Source organism: Pelodiscus sinensis, chromosome 3 (assembly GCF_049634645.1).
Source record: "Pelodiscus sinensis isolate JC-2024 chromosome 3, ASM4963464v1, whole genome shotgun sequence".
In the NCBI taxonomy this organism is placed as follows: domain Eukaryota; kingdom Metazoa; phylum Chordata; order Testudines; family Trionychidae; genus Pelodiscus; species Pelodiscus sinensis.
Genome location: NC_134713.1, coordinates 197,716,852 through 197,737,447, shown reverse-complemented (window position 1 = coordinate 197,737,447; position 20,596 = coordinate 197,716,852).

Genomic DNA, 20,596 nt, shown 5'->3' with positions numbered 1-20,596 from the left:
CTCTCTTGGTGAGAGCAATACCCAGTGGAACCCTGCTCCCGGACAGATGCCACTGCGCCTTGTTTTATCTGTTTCCTTAGCCGTCCCTCCTAGCAACCTTAAAGGAAGGGTGCAGTCACACATCCCTTCCAGAAAGGGTTTCAATAGCTTTAACCTAGCTCATGAGAGAGAGAGAGAGAGAGAGAGAGAGAGACTGTGTGTGTGTGTGTGTGTGTGTGTGTGTGTGTGTGTGTGTGTGTGTGTGTGTGTGTGTGTGTGTGTGTTAAAGACCAGAGACATGCCCCTTGCACGTGGAACAGATGGTGACAAGTATCACAGTCCAGTCCTTTCACATGGTGGCTTGATGTTCTCTCAAGAAGGCTTCCCTAGGGTCAGGCCAAAGCAAAGTGCATATGCACAGCGAGCAGCTGGCTCACACAAGCACAGTCGGGCAGTGGTGCAGCATCTCTCTGACGGTGTTTTTGCGATGGATTTGTGCCTAAATCCCCGTAGACAAGGGCTACTCAACTTTGGGAGCTCTGGGGGCCACAATGATATTCATAGCACATGCAGAGGGCTGCAACTTAAGTGTGGTTGCATATACATGCAAATATATATGCAAATATATATGCAAATAGCTTCTTTCACACTGACGGGTATAAATACAAAGATTAAGGCAAGACTACACAACACGCAGGCCCCATTTAAGTCAGTTCTGCTGCTATTAATAAAATGAACTATTTACCCGATTCCACCCATATGACAGCCCTTTTAAACGCATATCATCAGAAGACCATTATCTTGACAACTTTTTTGTTTTGGCTCCCTCCTGCAGGCCATGCATGGAACCCTACATAAACCCAAACAGCACCCGGGCTGCAAACAACCAGTAGTCCAGCTGTAAATCGTACAATACCACAAGATTCGAACAAGTACTGACGTGATCTCTTCTAAAACTCCTCTGACTTCTCTTCTTTACACTGCTACTGCCCCAATAGAATTACAAACATCGCCACATGCAGCAAGGTGCCTGCTTCCGCATAATACTCTGCATGCTTCCCAATGACTGTCGGGCCCAACTGTGATCAACGGCTCGATGTCAGGTTGACAGTCGGTTTCTAGCGGAGTGCCCCAAGAATCGGTTCCAGGGCCGGTTTTGTTCAACATCTTTATGAATGACCTGGATGAGGGGATCGGTTGCACCCTCAGCAAGTTTGCAGAGACACTAAGCTAGCGGGAGAGGTAGATCCGCTGGAGGGCAGGGAGAGGGTCCAGAGTGACCTACGCAGAGTAGAGGATTGGGCTAAAAGAAATCTGATGAAGTTCAACAAGGACAAGTGCAGAGTCTTGCTCTTGGGACGGAAAAATCCCAAGCATTGGTACAGGCTGGGGACCGAATGTCTAAGTAGCAGTTAGGCAGAAAAGGACGTGGGGATTACAGTGGATGAGAAGCTGGATATGAGTCAACAGGGTGCCCTTGTAGCCCTATTAGGTTGCATTAGGAGGAGCATTGCCAGCAGATCTAGAGAAGTGATTATTCCCCTTTATTCAGCTCTGGTGAGGCCACATCTGGAGTATTGTATCCAGTCCTGGGCCCCCCACTACAGAAAGGAAGTGGACACATTGGAGAGGGTCCAGTGGAGGGCAACCAAAATGATTCAGGGGCTGGAGCACTTGAGCTATGAGGAGAAGCTGAAGGATTTGGGTTTATTTCGTCTGCAGAAGCGAAGAGTGAGGGGGGATTTGATAGCAGCCTTCAGCTTCCTGAAGGAAGATTCCGAAGAGGATGGAGAGAGGCTGTTCTCAGTAGTGATGGATGGCAGAACAAGGAGCAATGGTCTCAGGTTACAGTGGGGGAGGTCTAGGTTGGAGATTAGGAAAAACTATTTCCCTAGAAGTGTGGTGAAGTACTGGAATGGGTTACCTAGGGAGGTGGTAACCCCTAGACATGGTAACCATCTGTAGAGGTTTTTAAGTCTCTGCTTGAGAAAGCCCTGGCTGGGTTGATTTAGGCAGGGGGCTGGTCTCTTCCAGCCCTAGGATTCTATACTTCTGAAACAGGAAAGCATCTAGAAGTGGAGTGGTATTTGTTATTTGCAGGCAAGAAAGAGGAAAGTACTTGAAAACCCCGATTTAAAGCTGGCTAAATGCTGTGATATAAAACATGGCTACACCTGATATACAAGTAAAGAATGGGTCTATCCAAGAAATAACTAGTCTCTGATGTTTCAATAGGCGATAAGTGACTCATGCAAAAAAATCAATATTCACCTTCCAGTGAAAGTGCTTTTTTCGCTCAAGCACAGTGTTTTTTCTGTAGAATTTCTAGATTGCCTGCAGAGTCACACCACAGGCCCCACAGAACAGAACCATGCAAAAATGTGTCTGGCATGACATGAAAGAAGGGATATTAATCGAGTTCCAGGGTAGCCTGTGGCCATGGTGAACTTCCGAGTGACTTGAAATCATACCCTCTCCCTGTGAATAAATTGCACTCTGCTGGTAAGGCTGTAGTTTGCCAAGAGATAACATAGTGAATGTTACCCACGATGTATTACTTTCCCAAAGGGCTATTGAAAACAAAGTGCCAAGAGATCGAAAAGGGGATGGGATGTGCATATTTGTAATGTTCGCTATATGTAAGATGGCATCATATGTTGCTTTCAGTGTTAATTAGGATGCCCACAGTTAGCCTGACTGAAGCAGGTAAAGGCTAAGTAAGCTTTGCCAAACTGCCCAAAGCGCCTGACCCCAACCACCTCAACCAAAAACCTGGCCAAAAGCTGGGAGGTGGATGAGGATTCCTTAGGAAAACATGAGGGAAAAGTAGGTACCTTCCGAGCCGAAGTCCAGAACGGAGTCTGTGCTGACAGTCTTGAGATGGAAGCCCGGCACAGCAGATCTGCAATTCTGAACTGAAGTAAATCACTACGGCTCCTTACTCAGACTGCCGGCTCCTTGTGGCAGGGACTGGCTCATTGTTCTGTGTCTGTACCACACCTACCGCAACAGGAGCCCAGGGCATGACCACAACAGACACAAACGTAACAAGAACCTAAGAGCAGCTGCACTGGGTCAGACCAGTGGTCCAGCTAGCTCCCTCTGCGTCGGGTCTTCCGATTGGCCAGTGCCAGGGGCGTCAGAAGGACTGAACAGAACAGGGAATCATCCAGTGATCCCTCCCGTCGCCCATTCCCAGCTCCCAATAGATATTTAGGGGCACTCAGAGCATGAGGTTGTATCCCTCACCATATTGGCCAATAGCCATCCAGGAACTTACGTAACTGTTTTCTGAACCCAGTTCTGCTTCTCACCTTCACCACGTACCCTGGCTACAAGCTGTATGGCAAACTTCCTTCTGCTTGTTTTAAGCCGCTGCCTATTAATTTCATTGGGGGACCCCAATTCTTGTGTTATAAGAAGGAGTAAACAATACTTCCTTACTCACTTCCTCCACACTATTTATGATTTTATAGACCTGTATCATATATCCAGTCATTTCTTTTCTAATGAACTAGTTCCAGTCTTTTTAATCTCTTCTTACAGAAGTTATTCCTTAGCCATAGATATTGGAATTTGAAAAGGCAACAGAAAGTATTTCCTTTTTAAAATCTACTTAATAATCAGAATTCAAGTTGTGAATGTACATAGATTTATATAATGGCATTACAATATTGTTTGTTTTAATATCGGGTCCTTTCCTTATAGTTCTTAACAGTCCGTTAGCTATTTTGATTGCTGCTGCACACGGAACAGATGTTTGCAGAAAATTATCCACACTGATTCCAAGATCTCTTTCTTGAGTGGTAGCAGCAAATTAAAACCCAATCGTGTTAGATGTATAGCTGGATGTATTGACTTTGGAGCCTAGATTCTCATAGACTTTAAGGTCAGAAGGGACCATTATGATCGTCTGACCTTCTGCACAATGCAGGCAACAGAATCTTACCCACCCTCTCCTAGAATAATCCTCTCACCTATATCTCAGATATTGAAGTCTTCAAATGGTTTAAGGACCCCAAGATGCAGAGAATCCTCCAGTAAGTGACCCATGCCCCATGCTACAGAGGAAGGCGAAAAACCTCCAGGGTCTCTGCCAATCTACCCTGGAGGAAAATTCCTTCCCAACCCCAAATATGGCGATCAGCTAAACCCTGAGCATGTGGGCAAGACTCATCAGCCAGACACCCAGAAAGTTCTCTATAGTAACTCCTATCATCCCTCCATTGACCTATTTACCACTGATAGTGAAAGGTCAATTAGTTGCCAAAATCATGTTATCCCATCAAACCATCCCCTTCATAAACCCATCTAGTTTAATCTTGAAGCCAGATAGGTCTTTTGCCCCCACTACTTCCCTTGGAAGGCCGTTCCAGAACTTTACTCCTCTAATGGTTAGAAACCTTCATCTAATTTCGAGTCTAAACTTCCTACTAGCCAGCTTATATCCATTTGTTATTGTGTCCATATTGGTATTAAGCTTAAATAATTCCTCTTCCTCCCTGGTATTTATCCCTCTAATATATTTAAAGAGAGCAATCATATCTCCCCTCAGCCTTCTTTTGGTTAAAGTAAACAAGCTAAGCTCCCTGAGTCTCCTTTCATAAGACAGGTTTTCCATTCCTCGGATCATCCTAGTGGCCCTTTTTTGTACCTGTTCCAGTTTGAATTCATCCTTCTTAAACATGGAAGACCAGAACTGCACACAGTACTCCAAATGAGGTCTCACCAATGCCTTGTATAACGGCACTAACACCTCCTTATCCCTACTAAATACCTTGTATAACGGCACTAACACCTCCTTATCCCTACGAAATACCTCGCCTAATACATCCCAAGACCGTATTAGCCTTTTTCACGGCCATGTCACAATGGCGGCTCTTAGTCATCCTATAATCAACCAGGACTCCGAGGTTCTTCTACTCTTCTGTTACTTCCAACTGATGTGTCCCCAGCTTATAACTAAAATTTCTGTTATTAATCCCTAAATGCATAACCTTACACTTCTCACTATTAAATTTCATCCTATTGCTATCACTCCAATCTATAAGATCATCCAGATCTTCCTGTATGATACCCCGATCCTTTTCTGAATTGGCAATACCTCCCAACTTTGTGTCATCCACAAACTTTATTAGCACACTCCCACTTTTGGTGCCGAGGTCAGTAATAAAAAGATTAAATAAGATTGGTCCCAAAACTGATCCCTGGGGAACTCCACTAGTAACCTCCCTCTAACCTGACAGTTCACCTTTCAGTATGACCCGCTGTAGTCTCCCCTTTAACCAGTTGCTTATCCACCTCTCAATTTTCATATTGATCCCCATCTTTTACAATTTAACCAATAATTCCCCATGTGGTACTGTATCAAATGCTTTACTGAAATCGAGGTAGATTAGATCTACTGCATTTCCTTTATCTAACAAATCTGTTACTTTCTCAAAGAAGATCAGGTTGGTTTGGCATGATCTACCTTTTGTAAAACCATGTTGTAATTTGTCCCAATTGCCATTAACCTCAATGTCCCTAACTACTTTCTCCTTCAAAAATTTTTTCAAGACCTTGCATACTACAGATGTCAAACTAACAGGCCTGTAGTTACCCGGGTCACTTTTTTCCTTTTCTTAAAAATAGGAACTATATTAGTAGTTCTCCAGTCAAATGGTACAACCCCTGAGTTTAAAGATTTATTAAAATTTTTTGCTAATGGACTTGCAATTTCATGTGCCAGTTCCTTTAATGTATAAATTACTTTGCATTTATCAGCACTGAATTTCAACTGCCATTTGGTTGCCCAGTCACTCCATTTTGAGAGATCTCTCTGTAGATCTTTGCAGTCAGCTTTGGCTTTAACTATCTTGAGTCATTTTGTACCATCTGCAGTTTTTGCCACTTCACTGACTACTGCATTTCCCAGACCTTTTATGAATATGTGGAATAGGATTGGTCCCAGTATACATCCCTGGGGACACCACTAGTTCCTTTTTCCATTCTGAAAACTGACCATTTATTCCTAGCCTGTGTTTCCCGTCTTCTAACCAGTTATCAATCCCTGAGAGGACCTTCCCTCTCATTCCATGGCAGCTTACTTTGCTTAAGAGCCTTTGGTGATGATCTGAGGGACCTCGTCAGTCTTTCTGAAAGTCCAAGTAAACAATATTCACTGGATCGCCCTTGTCCACATTTGCTGACTGCCCTCAAACAATTGTAGTAGATTTTTCAAGGGAAATCGTGCCTCAGCAAAGACACGTTGACTCTCCCCAATAAATCATGTTCATAGTATGATCATTCTGTTTTGTAATATATTTTAAAACTTATTTCAGTGCTAGGGAAGTGGTCAATCAGCCTGTAATTGCCAGGATTGACTCTGGAGCCTTTTAAATACGGAAATAAAGGTGTCACATTAGTTGTCCTCCAATCCTCTGGTACAGAGGCAGATGTAAGCAATTGGTTATTTACCAGAGTTAGCAGTTCTGAAATCTCACAGCTGATTCCTTCAGAGCTGTTGGGTGAAGTCCATCCAGCTGGTAACTTAATATTTAATTTATCAATTTGCTCCAAAACCTCCTTTACTGACGCTTCAGTCTGGGCAGTTCCTCAGATTTGTCACCTAAAGAGAAAGTCTCAGGTGTGGGAATCGCCCTCACATCCTTGGCCATGAAGACTGATGCCAAGAATTCATTGCGCTTCTCTGCAAAGGGCTTGTCTTCCTTGAGTGCTCCTTTAGCAGCTTTGATCCTCCAGCAGCCTCATTGATTGCGTGACAGGCTCCTGCTTCCGACATGCGTAAAGTATTTGCTGCTGTTCGCTTGTGTGCCTTTCGCTATTTGCTCTTCAGATTCATTTGTGGCCTGCCTGAGTGCACTTGTACACTTGACTTACCAGCATTTATGCTCCTATTTGCCTCAGCAGGATTTGACTTCCCATTGTTAAAGGAGCATTTTAGTCTCTAATCACGGCCTTTACTCTGTTCTTGCCGCTGACGTTGTTCTGACTTACAGCAGCGAGGGAGTCAGTCTATCGGTTTGAGTTATTTTGTCTTACTGTATGGGCATCAGGATTACAGCTCATCCATCAAACTTGATGGGAGACTCTATCATCACCACATGCAGCAGACACAGTGTCATGCCTTGTTTGGATATGAGATCTTTACAATATAAAAGATCTGTCAAGCTGTAGGAACCCTGAAGTATCCCAGTCCACCCCCCAAGAGTGAAATCCCTCCCAGATGGGCAGGGAAAGTACAGCGAGCAGCAGCCAGTGACGCAGGGCCCCCAGTCTTGAATAATGAGGGGGCGAAGAATGAGGATTTCTAGCCTGTAAATGAAGTGACATTGTTCAAGTGGTCGCATGTGAAAGGCAAGAATGGCAATACAAGGCCAAGGGGTGCAACCGGAAACTGATATTCGCTGAAACAGCTGCACAGTCTCCCTCTGTGTGCGTTTGTAATGGGGCTCACACGCTGCCCCATGGAAAGTCAGTTGAAGGGGGGTGACTAACTCCCATCGCCCCTCCCAGGCACTACGAGCAGTTCCCAAGGGGAGCGTTGGCCTCGTCAAGTGCTCAGACCTTCTTTGCTGGTGTCTAGGAGAAGAGACTTGAAATCAGATCGGCTCTGGCCGTTCTGTGGGGGAAAGAAGCAGCCTTGTGTCAGGCCGGGTTTCGCTAGTTTAATCCAGGGCACAGGGCCTGTGGGGCTGGCAAGTGCACACAGGCGTGGGGTGCGGCTCCCAGGCAGACAGTGCGGCTAGCAGGCTGCAATGTATCAGTTACCAGCCGAACCCCTTGGGAACCCTGAGCACAACCCCCCACTCACCTGGTGACAAGAGATGCCCTTTGCACCTCTGTGCCAGTGGGAGGGAATTGAGCCCTGTGTGCCTTGAGCTCAGGTTGTGAGGAGCTGCACTTGGTTCCTCAAGGAGCTGCTGTCTTGGGCAAATGCAGGCAAGTTTCCAGACACTCGGGGTGAGGTGCGGGTTACCTCGGGACTGCCCAGAGGGGTTGCTCTTGGCCGGAGGATGTAGGGAGGCTGTAGGATGACTAAAGCCCTCACTTCACTGCTGTAGTTGTTTAGATTACCAATTCTTCCATCAGTTCAATAAGCTATGGGCCAAAGATGGCAGACGAGCCCTTCACACAGACTCAATAGCTATTCACTTGGGACCCCTGGATTCAGCTCCCCAGATCACAGTCCCCCGGATGTAGAATAGGGATTTGAAGCTGGATGTTTGACCTTACAGAACAGATCCCCAACCAGTGGGCTATGGGCTATTTATTCCATTCAGCCCTCTTCGTCTTCCCTATTCAGGCTGTTCCACGGTGTATAACTAATTCAACATTGACTGGAGCAGGCATTGACCATGCTCTCCCAAATCCCCACTGAGGCTGTGGAGTGGACTCAGTCTTTCTTCCAAGCTCTCGACAGCCCGCTGGACTAATGCTTAGAGAGACGGTGGTGGCAGCAGCGGCTGCTATTCTGGGAATAGCAGCTCAAAATATTTTTTTAGCTGAAATTTTTGTTAAATTCGTAACTAATTGCAGGTTGAATAAAACTGCATATTTCAGGGAATAAATTATTCATCTGAAAAACTGCACCAGGCTCTGCTTCCAACCCTGCTCTTTAGTAGCACCATACTCCACACCATCTCGGGGGAAGCTGCTCCGCTGGTGTATGCAGCCAGTGACACCATCTGAGGCTGGGGCAATGCTGTGAAGTGAGCGATCAGAGGATAGGACTGCAGAAATCAGACTCTTGCCCTTGCTGACCTGAGCACCAATCTCTACCGATTGTGCTTACGACATTTTTCAAATGTTCATAAGCTTATTAAAACCAGTTTCCCTCAGCCTATAGTCACGCACTACTCCTCAGAGAGGACTATTCCCTGCCCATTTTGCAAATGCCATATTTCTGCCATTGTTTGTAGATACACATTTCCCCATACCCTCTTGCCTGTCACTCAAAATATGGCCGTACTATTTTTATTCAAACTTTCCACAGTAATTCACCTTCAGGCAAAAACTGAGCATGGAAAATTTCAGCCCTAACAGTGAATGTCTCTGAAAGTTATGGGCAAATGAAAACAAAGGGTTTGAATGGAAACTTATTTCACAACCTTAACTCTCATGACTGCTACCTGGAGCCCCCTACAGTAATTACAAGTCAGAGGCTAACACTGCTTATTCCATGACTCACTTAGGTTAATAAAAGCCCTTAGAAAAGCATGATTTATGGTTTAGATATTCATAACAAGCATGTATTTTTTATTGTACATCAGAAAAAAATTATACAGATGACACATTGCTAAACTAAAGCTGTCAGATGTGTATTTTTGCAGTCACTGGAAATAATGTTGTTAAGCTCTCCAAAGGCAACTTTTGAATGAAGAAAAAATAAATTCCAAATCACAGTTAAATGACTGAATTCAAAATAATTGCTGTTAAAGCATCTGCTGATCAGTCCTTGTTTCGGCTGCTTTCAGGCCCTGAATATTAAAAAGTGGAAGACAAAAACAACCTATCGATTAGGATCTTACTCCAGATTTGCATCCTTGTAACTCCATTGAATGGACTGGTATCGCCGAGAACAGCATCTGTCTCTGGGTTTTCTACCCATGTACTATTCAATAAATTATCATAATTATCCTGACTTTTTCAAATGGGATGTTTGTAAATAGAAAATGAAAAGAGAACTCAGTTCCTCTTACTGTTTGTATTGCAATAGCACCTAGAGACCCCAACGGAGCTCGGATCCTGTGCTAGGCGCTGCACATGCACAGTGAGAGAGGCCTGGCCCAGCAAGCTCTCACCCTAAATATCCCAGACAGATGGACAAGTCAGTGTGCCCTTGTAGCTAAGAAGGCTAATGGCATATTAGGTTGCATTAGGAGGAGCATTGCCAGCAGATCCAGAGATGTCATTATTCCCCTTTATTCAGCTCTGGTGAGGCCACATCTGGAGTACTGTGTCCAGTTCTGGGCCCCCCCACCATAGAAAGGATGTGGACGCATTGGAGAGGGTCCAGCGGAGGGCACCAAAATGATTAGGGGGCTGGAACACATGACCTACGAGGAGAGGCTGAGGGATTTGGTCTGTTTAGTCTGCAGAAGAGAAGAGTGAGGGGGATTTGATAGCAGCCTTCAGCTTCCTGAAGGAAGATTCCAAAGAGGATGGAGAGAGGCTGTTCTCAGTAGTGATGGATGGCAGAACAAGGAGCAATGGTCTCAGGTTACAGTGGGGGAGGTCTAGGTTGGATATTAGGAAAATGTATTTCCCTAGGTGGGTGGGGAAACACTGGGCTGGGTTCCCTGGGGAGGGGTGGAATCTCCGTCCCTAGAGGAGTTTAAGCCTCAGCTTGACAAAGCCCTGGCTGGGATGATTGAATTGGGGTTGGTCCTGCTTGGGCAGGGGGCTGGACTCAGCGACTCCTGAGGTCTTTGCCAGCCCTAGGCTTCTAGGAGTCTATGATTCTATGAGAGTCTTTCCCACATGGCCCCAAGGAAACACCTAGGAAACTTCTTCTGAGTCCTGCCAGCCCATCAGCCCTGCTCACTGTGCCTCACTGACTAGTTTCCCCCCAGAGCAGAGGTGCAGGGGAGCAGCTGCCTTCCCCTGGCTTGAAGTGGCTCCATCCGATGCAGGGTCTGCAGTCTGGTTCAAAGGCTCCCAGTCCCCGGCTATACACACTGCTCAGGAGCCCTGCCCTGGATTCTCTTCCTGTTGGCCTCATGGCCCCTCCTTGGACTTGCCCTTTGGGACAGAGCCCATGTCTTCTGCCTGCGTGTCTGTGGCATCTAGCACAATGGGGCCCAGACTGGTGCCTGTCATTGCCCCTTTAACAAGAAAGGAGGAAGAGGACCTGAGACAGATCTTGTCTGAATGTAGTACTTGGGAAGCAAAACTGGCCTCGTTCAGAGACCGAACGCAGCCATTGCCTAGGAAATTCAAATACAAGCCAGCCTGTTGCCCAGCCAGCATTTCACTGGGCCCCATTTCTCTCTTCTCCCCCAGGGAAGCAGCCTCTGGTAGCAGCTTATTCACTGAGTCCCTTGAAACAGCAGCAGCACAGTCTGTAACTGCATTTGTATCAGCAAACTGCAAATGCCACCATCGGCAGCAGCGGATTTAGGGCAGGGCGAGCGGGGCGGCTGCCCCAGGCCCCGCGCATGCGCCGTGTCAAAGGAGGGGCCCCGCGGCGCTTTCATCCGCCCTGACCATCGATGCAGCCTAGCGGACAACGCAGTGGCCAGAGACCCAGATTCTAGCTCTGGTTCTGCCATTGGCCTTCTGGGAGAGACTGAGGCACAGAGATCTGAAGTGACTTGCCAGATTCCTGCTCCGTAGAATAGAAACAATGACACTGGCCTCCTTTGTGTTCTGCTGGTAAAAAGTTCTAGGTAAAAGCTAGACATGATACACCGTAGTTGTGTTATCTATGATCAATTAACTATTTTTTTTGTTTTTCTGCCCACCATCCTACCCCTTCTGTGATGTTTGGGGGTCTGCATCCACACCTGCCCTGTGTATCTCAGGATATGTCTACACTGCAGAGTTTTTCCAGAAAAACTACACTTATGTCCACACTGCAATCGCGTTCTTTTGACAGAAAGTTGAAAGAACGCAGGGTTTTTCCGACAGTGGTAAACCTCTTCCAACGAGGAAGAAGTCTTTTTCCAAAAGAGCTCTTTCGGAAAAAGGTGTGTGTGGACAGGGAAGAGGGTTTTTTCCGCAGGAGGAGGTGGCCTCCAGGAAAAAGCACAGGTGTCCTAGTGGCCACTCCGTCCTTAGTAATCACAACTTAAGTGCAAGATAAGTGCCCAATCAACGTGGACTATATATTTTGAAAAAGCAGATGGCTTTTTTGATGCACTTTTGCTGTGTAGACGCTCTCTTTTGGCAGAGGTTTTGGCAGAAGATCTCTTCTGGAAAAGCTTCTTCCGAAAGAAGCCTGCAGTCTAGACACAGCCTCAGTGCTTGCTCCCAGCACAGCAGCCTCACCCTGCCTTCCACCAGCCGGGTTACCCCTGCAGGGTGACCCCAGCAGTCCTCTGTCCCTGCATGGCCCTGGCAGCCTCTCTCACCCGGCACTCCTAGAAGTTACCCAGTTCACTGTCTCCAGAGAGGCTGCCCACACCCCGCCCGTGAACTCGGCTGAGGGTTCACCCTTCACTTCAGTGCATAGCACTGGGCTGGCTGCGGAGTACACAAAGCTACGTTTAAGAGCAAAGAACAGAAGGAAGCGATAATGAAGCAGATTAGAAGGCACAGGTAAAGTCACAAGTCAGACCCACTTCCTAATGACTAAAGTGTAACGCAAACCAGTTACAATCTTTGCCTGAGCAGTTTCTCACCTAGGCTGTGTCTACACTGGCACCCTTTTCTGAAAAAGGGATGCTAATGAGACACTTCGGAATTGCAAATGCCGCAGGGATTTAAATTTCCTCTTAAAATCAGGGATAAGGGATCTTCCGGAAAAGGCTTTTTTTTTCCCGAAAGATCCCGTCTAGACTGGCGCTTTTCTCCGGCAAAGCCCCGAGCCGGAAAAAAGCGGCAGCCGTGTTCATGCAAATGCCACGGGGAAAATTTAAATCCCCGCGGCATTTGCAATTCCGACTTGACTCATTAGCATCCCTTTTCCGGAAAAGGGTGCCAAGGTAGACACAGCCCTAGGGTTCGTCTACACTGCAGGCTAAGGTTGAGTTACAATACCCAACTTAATCTACGTTAACTGCGTAGCTGAAGTCGAAGTGCCTTAACTCGACTTTTGGCGCTACACAGCAGGAAGTGGAAGGGAGAGCACTCGTCCTGCGACCTCCCTTACTCCTTGCGAAATGAGGGTTACAGAAGTCGGAGTGAGAAGCCCGTTATTTTGGAATTATTTTGAGATGAGGGCTTTGCTGTATAGATGTGCACTCTGTTATTGTGAAACACGCCTGCAGCAGACGTAGCCCTAGAGCCAGTTCTAACTCTGCCTGGCTTTTTGGCCGAGAGGCTGGTTCACTCTCACGGCACTGCTCCCCCTTCACCTCTGGGAATGGGGGCCAAAATGGCTCTCTGCCTCTTCTCCCATTTCTCAAAGTCTCTTGTCTGTTTCAAGAGCCAGGAAGGCTTCCTGAGAGCCCAGGCTCCATCCCGGGGCACGGCCATGAAGAGCTCTTCCCCAGCTTGTAGCTGGATAGCTTTGTTTATGCAGATGTCCTGTTCATTGCCCTGGGAGGTGTTACTCGATTTACACGGCAGACAGAAGCTAACAGGCAAAACAATATGTCTGGGACAGGCTGGTCTAACACACGGCTAGCAAAACCCCTTATAAGAACACCTCTGCAGCGCCCCTAGGCTGCCTGAACACACATTAGAGATCAGTTTGCACAGGACACCTCACATGGCAGCTTTCAAGGCTGTTCATGACGGTGTGTTGAAGCAACGAGAGCGGAGGTGCTAGAACTAGGCATATGGGGGAGCACTGCTGCACCCCTGGCTTAGAGGTTCCATCCTATGCAGGGTTTGCAGTTTGGCCCCCTGCCTCTCAGCACCCCACAAGGCACATTGTTCCGGCACCCCTGAACGAGTGTGGCAGGCCGGAGAGGAGTCATGGGCAGTTGGTACTGAGGGACCCCCAGTGACACCATCCATGCAGGAATTTCTGACTCCTGCTTCTTCTGACTGGGAACAGATGTGTCCAAACCCCCAGAGTGCTGCGCACACAGCGCTACTGCCCCCCAGTCTGCAATACGCTTTGCATTTAAATGGTGTAGCTTGCACGGCGCTTCTCAAACGCCTCCCTCCTGACAGCTTAATGGATGACTATTTCTGGGCCTTTAACGTTTCAGTCATCTCTACACTCAGCCTGGCCATGATCACACTCACCCTGCTGTTACGCCGCCAGCGCTTGGCTGACTTGAATGGAGTTGCTCTGAACTGCACGAGTGTCTGAGAGATCAGAGAACCAAGACAGGCCCAGGGTAAGCCGTGTCTTGCACCCACATTGCATGGGTATAAAAAGCTGCCCAAGGTGCAGGGCAATAGACAATCAGAAGGTTTCCAGTTGAAAATTAAGGGGCTTTCACAAAAAATCCCTCCAAAGAAAACAACAGCCTAAAAACTAACCATTTCAGCTGTTAACTTTGGGGAGACAAAGCAAAACCACCCCCCTCCGCCCCTGGGTCCCTGCCAAACCAAACTGGAGTCCCTGACTTGCCAATTACCAGGCAAGCCCTGCTGTGAATATTCAGCACCGATGGCTCATGCTCATCGCTGGCCCTGCTGGCATGGCACCACCCTGGGGTGGAAGGGAGTGACGGCGAAGGATAAACACGTTCCCCCATCAAGCAATTTTGCTGCCTTTAGACTTTTTAATTTTAGGAATACTCATCAGCGTCTCTTCTTCCTGATTACAACATTTATTTGGAAAGCACTGTTTCCGCGGAAGTGCTGATTAATTGTTATCAGGCCAACAAACTGGTGAACTGAACTGAACACATTTGGGAGAAAGATGGTCAGAAATCACTTTGCAGCCTTTCCCAAGTCCACAGGATCCACTGCGTTAGCAGCGCCGATACTCCATTCAAACGCAGTTCCTGGCACCAACATTTCCCCTTCTTGATCACTGGAGGGTTAAACCAGGACTACTGAGGTCTGCCTCCAGCAAATACTCCATGGCTGCATCTAGACTGGCAAGTTTTTCCGCAAAAGCAGCTGCTTTTGCGGAAAAACTTGCCAGCTGTCTACACTGGCCGCTATGAATTTGCGCAAGAACACTGACGATCTCATGTAAGATTGTCAGTGTTCTTCCGCAAATACAATGACTCTCCCATTTGGGAAAAAGCCCTCTTGCACAAATACTTTTGCGCAAGAGGGCCAGTGTAGACAGCTGAGAACCGTTTTGCGCAAAAAAGCCCCGATGGCTAAAATGGCGATCCGGACTTTCTTGCGCAAAACCGCATCTAGATTGACACGGACGCTTTTCCGCAAAGAGTGCTTTTGTGCAAAAGTGTCCGTGCCAATCTAGACACTCTGTTCCACAAATGCTTTTAACGGAAAAACTTTTCCATTAAAAGCATTTGTGGAAAATCATGCCAGTCTAGACGTAGCCCATGGGCCCAATTCTCCTGTGTAACTCCATTGACCTCAATGGAATGGCTTCTGATTTAAACCAGTGTAAGTTGCAAAAGAAACAGGTCCCATAGACACATGCCAAGGTTTAAATGAAACACAAAGTGCGGCAAGGCTCTTTGAATGAGTAGTACAGGCAGTCCCCGGGTTACGTACAAGATAGGGACTGTAGGTTTGTTCTTAAGTTGAATTTGTATGTAAGTCGGAACTGGCGTCCAGATTCAGCCGCTGCTGAAACTGACCAGCGGCTGACTACAGGAAGCCCGAGGCAGAGTTGCTCTGCCCTGGGCTTCCTGGAATCAGCCACTGATCAGTTTCAACAGCGGCTGAATCTGGACACCTGGGACAGAGCAGCTGGGGTGCTGTCGGGTAGGTTCCCGCAGTGCTGCACCTCAGCGCTGCGGGGACCAACCCGGCAGCACCCCAGCAGCTCTACCCCAGGTGTCCCCAAGTCAGCCGCTGCTGAAACTGATCAGCGGCTGATTCCAGGAAGCCGGGGGCAGAGCAACTCTGCCTCGGGCTTCCTGTAGTCAGCCACTGGTCAGTTTCAGCAGCAGCTGACTTGGGGACGCCTGGGGCAGAGCAGCTGGGGTGCTGCCGGGTTGGTCCAGTAGCGCCGAGGAGCGGCACTGCGGGACCAACCCGGCAGCGCCCCAGCTGCTCTACTCCAGGCGTCGGCGGCGAGAAAAGCCTGGTCTGCTGGGGGGGGGGCGCACTAGCTGCGCCTCCCCCCAGCAGACCAGGGAGACGCGGGTGGCAGGACCGCCGAGATGTGCCACGGTCCCGCCCGCATCCTCCACGGCTTTGCTCCGCGTCCCCCTGGTCTGCTGGGGGGAGGGCTCCCCCCAGCAGACTAGGGAGACGGGGAGCAAAGCCTCAGAGGACGCCAGCAGTGGGACAGCCGCGGTGCGTCTGGGCTGTCCCGCTGCCCGCGTCCTCTGTGGCTTTGCTCCGCGTCTCCCTGGTCTGCTGGTCCCCCCCCCCCCCCCCAGCAGACCAGGGAGACGCGGAGCAGCTTTTCTCTCCCCGGAGGACGCGGGCGACGGGACCGCGGCACATCTGGGTGTCTCGCCACTCGCGTCCTCTGGGGCGAGAAAAGCCCCGTTTGTAACTGCGGATCCGACATAAGTCAGATCCACGTAACTTGGGGACTGCCTGTATTCCTTGCTGAAAGGAATTGACAATGCCTGGCGCTGACAAAAGGCCCAAGAAACCCTCTCGGACAGAAGAGAGACCATCCCAGCAATGTGTCTGACCCAAACCTCCCACTGATGCTGTACAGAGCCACGATCCGCAGGAAGAAAAGCAATTCCAGCCCCACATCACCTCTCCTGACATTTCATTAGGTCCCTCTAGTTCAACACTGACAAAATGTAGAAGCCTCAAAGTTTTTGCACTCCGTCTCTGCCGCCGCAGAGTTGCGAGGGTTTGTGATGAGATGTAGCACGTTCACTGAGCGCATTTTTCACCACAGCTCTTTTCATTTTGCTGCTGCAAAACTGCTCTTTGGAAGTATGTCCACAAGACAGCTGGGGCGGCATTTCTAGCTTGGTAAATGCTTGCTGTGCTTGCAGTGTCCAAACTAGTAGCTCAGACTGTCCGTGTGGCCACAGTGGCAGAGGCGGTGGCTCGGGCTAGACACCTTATTCTGTCCTGAGAGGGTGCGGTGGGATTGTACTTGGGCAATTAGCCAAGCGGCCACAGCTGCACGTCTGTGGTTAGATACTAGCGCCTGCAGGGCTAGTGCATGTGTCTGCCCAAGGTGGGAATGGCATTCCCCCGCTCCCTCGCCAGCCTGCCTGGGGCAGCGTAGCCACTGGAGAACACCATGTCCGCAACACAACACCTACATGACTCAGCATGAGCATTGCCCTGATCAGAGCTGAGGGCTCCAGACCGCCTTTCCCCCACGCCACTGTTCACTGTGGGTCTCTGGAGCAGGATTGTGCCCTGTGCTGTGTCTGGAAAGCACCTCGCCCATTCTGGATGCTGACACGTGCGCAGAGAATAGCACCAGCTGCCCTTGCCCTGGTTACTGGCAGCAGAATAGAGCAGGAAAGCTCGGCCGAGACAGGGTGCCACTGTGCTAGTGGCTCAGCATGGCAAGGCATGGTGGGGAAGGGAATGGCTTTCACTGGATCTTCTTCTGCTGGGCAAGACACAAGCGTGGGAGGTGTGCGAGCGCTTCCTCCAGGCTGGGAAAGGTCCCACGAGCGTCCCAGGGAAAACTGGCCTCACCCAAAGAAGTTGGTCCAATAAAAGGTCTTGCCTCCCCCACCGGGTCTCCTATCCGGGGGCCAGCATGGCTACAACATAGAATCATAGAATCATAGAATAATAGGACTGGAAGGGACCTCGAGAGGTCATCGAGTCCAGCCCCCCGCCCTCAAGGCAGGACCAAGCTCCACCTACACCATCCCTGACAGATGTCTATCTAACCTGTTCTTAAATATCTCCAGAGAGGGAGATTCCACCACCTCCCTTGGCAATTTATTCCAATATTTGACCACCCTGACAGTTAGGAATTTTTTCCTAATGTCCAATCTAAACCTCCCCTGCTGCACTTTAAGCCCATTACTCCTTGTCCTGTCCTCAGAAACCAAGAGGAACAAATTTTCGCCTTCCTCCTTGTGACACCCTTTTAGATATTTGAAAACCGCTATCATGTCCCCCCTTAATCTTCTTTTTTCCAAACTAAACAAGCCCAGTTCATGAAGCCTGGCTTCATAGGTCATGTTCTCTAGACCTTTAATCATTCTTGTCGCTCTTCTCTGTACCCTTTCCAATTTCTCCACATCTTTCTTGAAATGTGGCGCCCAGAACTGGACACAGTACTCCAGCTGAGGCCTAACTAGTGCAGAGTAGAGCGGCAGAATGACTCCACGAGTTTTGCTTACAACACACCTGTTGATACAACCTAGAATCATATTTGCTTTTTTTGCAACAGCATCACACTGTTGACTCATATTCAACTTGTGGTCCACTATGACCCCTAGATCCCTTTCCGCCATGCTCCTTCCTAGACAGTCGCTTCCCATCTTGTATGTATGGAACTGATTGTTCCTTCCTAAGTGGAGCACTTTGCATTTCTCTTTATTAAACCTCATCCTGTTTACCTCTGACCATATCTCTAACTTGCTAAGGTCATTTTGAATTATGTCCCTATCCTCCAAAGAAGTCGCAACCCCACCCAGTTTGGTATCATCTGCAAACTTAATAAGAGTACTCTCTATCCCAATATCTACATCATTGATGAAGATATTGAATAGTACGGGTCCCAAAACAGACCCTTGAGGAACTCCACTTGTTATCCCTTTCCAGCAGGATTTAGAACCGTTAACAACAACTCTCTGACTACGGTTATCCAGCCAATTATGCACCCACCTTATCGTGGCCCTATCTAAGTTATATTTGCCTAGTTTATCAACATGGTACGCCAGGTCCAGAGGTGACGGTGGGCTGCTATGGCCAGTGAGAACCGGCCACTGGCCTCGGCCCAGACGTGGCCAACAGTAAAGCTCTGCCTATGGCAACACACCCTGGCGATGGGGCTCGGAGGTGAAGCCAGGCTGGATCGGCGCACTGGTACCTGCCCACACAGCCGACTTCTGCCGCCTGGAGGCAAAGGCGGCAGGTGCCCTGGGGCCGGGTGATTCAAAGGGGCCCAAGGCTCCCAGCCACCATCGCTGGCATTGTGGCAGTGGTGGCACCCAGAGCCCGGGCAGCTCTGAAGGTGAATGGGGGGGGGGGGCAGCACGCACTCGGGCCAGTGTGAAGGGCTGGCTGCTTTGGCCCCCGCCTCTTCCAGGAGCACGGAACTGGCTCCCCCACCTTGCCCAGAGTGCACGGAGGCTGTTGGCTCCCCTGAGGGGCTCAGAGCCACCTCACCCCACTAAGGCCGCTCAGCACAGGGCAAATCCCCGCATCTATTCCCCCCCCCCCCCCCATGGGGACAAGTCAAGAAATTGCCTCCAAAAAGATAAACAAAATTATCTCAGCAGCTCCTCTGCAGCAGGGTGTGAAGAAACCCACCCTCGAGGGTGTGGATGCAAGTGTATTGGTGCAACAACAGGGCTCCAAGCACAGAAGCTGGTAGCAGCCCTGAGGACATCTGCAACCCATCATTCCAGGAGGCAGCTGTGGCAGGACCCATCTCTAACGGAGCATTTCCCTACTGCTGAGCCGTTTGGGAAGGAACATACTCACCGCGGGCAAGCAATGGGAGCTAGGGGCCAGATCTTCAGCCGGTGTAAAGTGATGTTGCTACTCAAGCTAGCCAGAGAATAAAACATTTTTCCCTGAAACACTCAGATTTTTGTTCAAAAACCAAAAACTCCATTTATTCCATTTTTGGGGAAACCCCATTGATGTCCGTGGTGCTTTGCTCAGGTACAGCAGCTGTGGAGCTGGTCCCTGACGGCAGGATTCAGGTCTCTAGCTATGAATTTTGAATGCATACTCACTGGGATGTTCTAAACAGATTAAGGACAAGATATTGACCATACATTTGTCTTAGCCACAATATCATTCACCTTGAGTGGATTAGCTGCAGCATAAATACTGTAAATAATTTAAACCACTATCGTGTTGCTTCAATGATCTTATCAAGCTCTTTAAATACTGAACTGGGCCAATGTGAATGCCGGGCAGTCCAGGCTATCCCTCGTCCCTGTGGCTGCACTGCTCCCATCAGCAGACAGACCTGGCGTATCAGCCCGTGAGCGCAGAGATGTGCGCGTGGCGCGTGCCTGCAGGAGCAGAGCTGGCCTCAGCGTGCACAGGCAGGCGGTGGAGGAATCCGTGGGGCGGAGGGCTGGCAGGAGTAAGAACTCCAAGGGACAGACTGAGCAGGGGGAGATGCCAGGCAGCCCTCAGCAGAAGTGGGCGGGCGCTGGAGGAGGAGACTGCAGGTACAGCCAGCGAGAGCTCTGCTGCACCATTGCTCCTAGGCTCCCCAAGTACTGGCTGGGCCCTTTACTGCAGGCCTCTCAAATGAAAGGTGTCAACTACCGTCTCAGTAGTGATTGGCTCATGCTCTCCAGGCCCAGCCAATCATTCCCCCCGGCACAGAACGCGGCTTTATCCTCCTGTTGCTCACCAGCGTGCTGCCCCAGGGGCCCGGCTGTGACCGGCAGAGGATCTCCACAGGTCCTGTGTGCGAGTCACGGCCTCACTCTGTGTGGCGGTGCGTTGGGGTTCCCCTGTCTCCTGCACCCCCGTGACAGACTCCGCCAGCCAGTAGAACAGAGGGAGTTTATTGCTTCTCCAGGATACAGCACAGCACAGATGGAATCTGGTTACAGGGCAGGCCTAGGATGCCTCAGCCCCCCTTGAGATGGGGGAGCCTGGGCCCCTAAATCCCAGCCCCTTGCTTAGGCTGCCTCCTCCATGATACCAGACAGAAACTAAAAACTCTGTTCCAGCCCTGCCCCCCAGCCAGGCAGGACCAGCCTTAGGCTGATTCGGTCGAATCAGGCCCCGCGCCTAAGGGGGCCCCACGCCCCTGAAC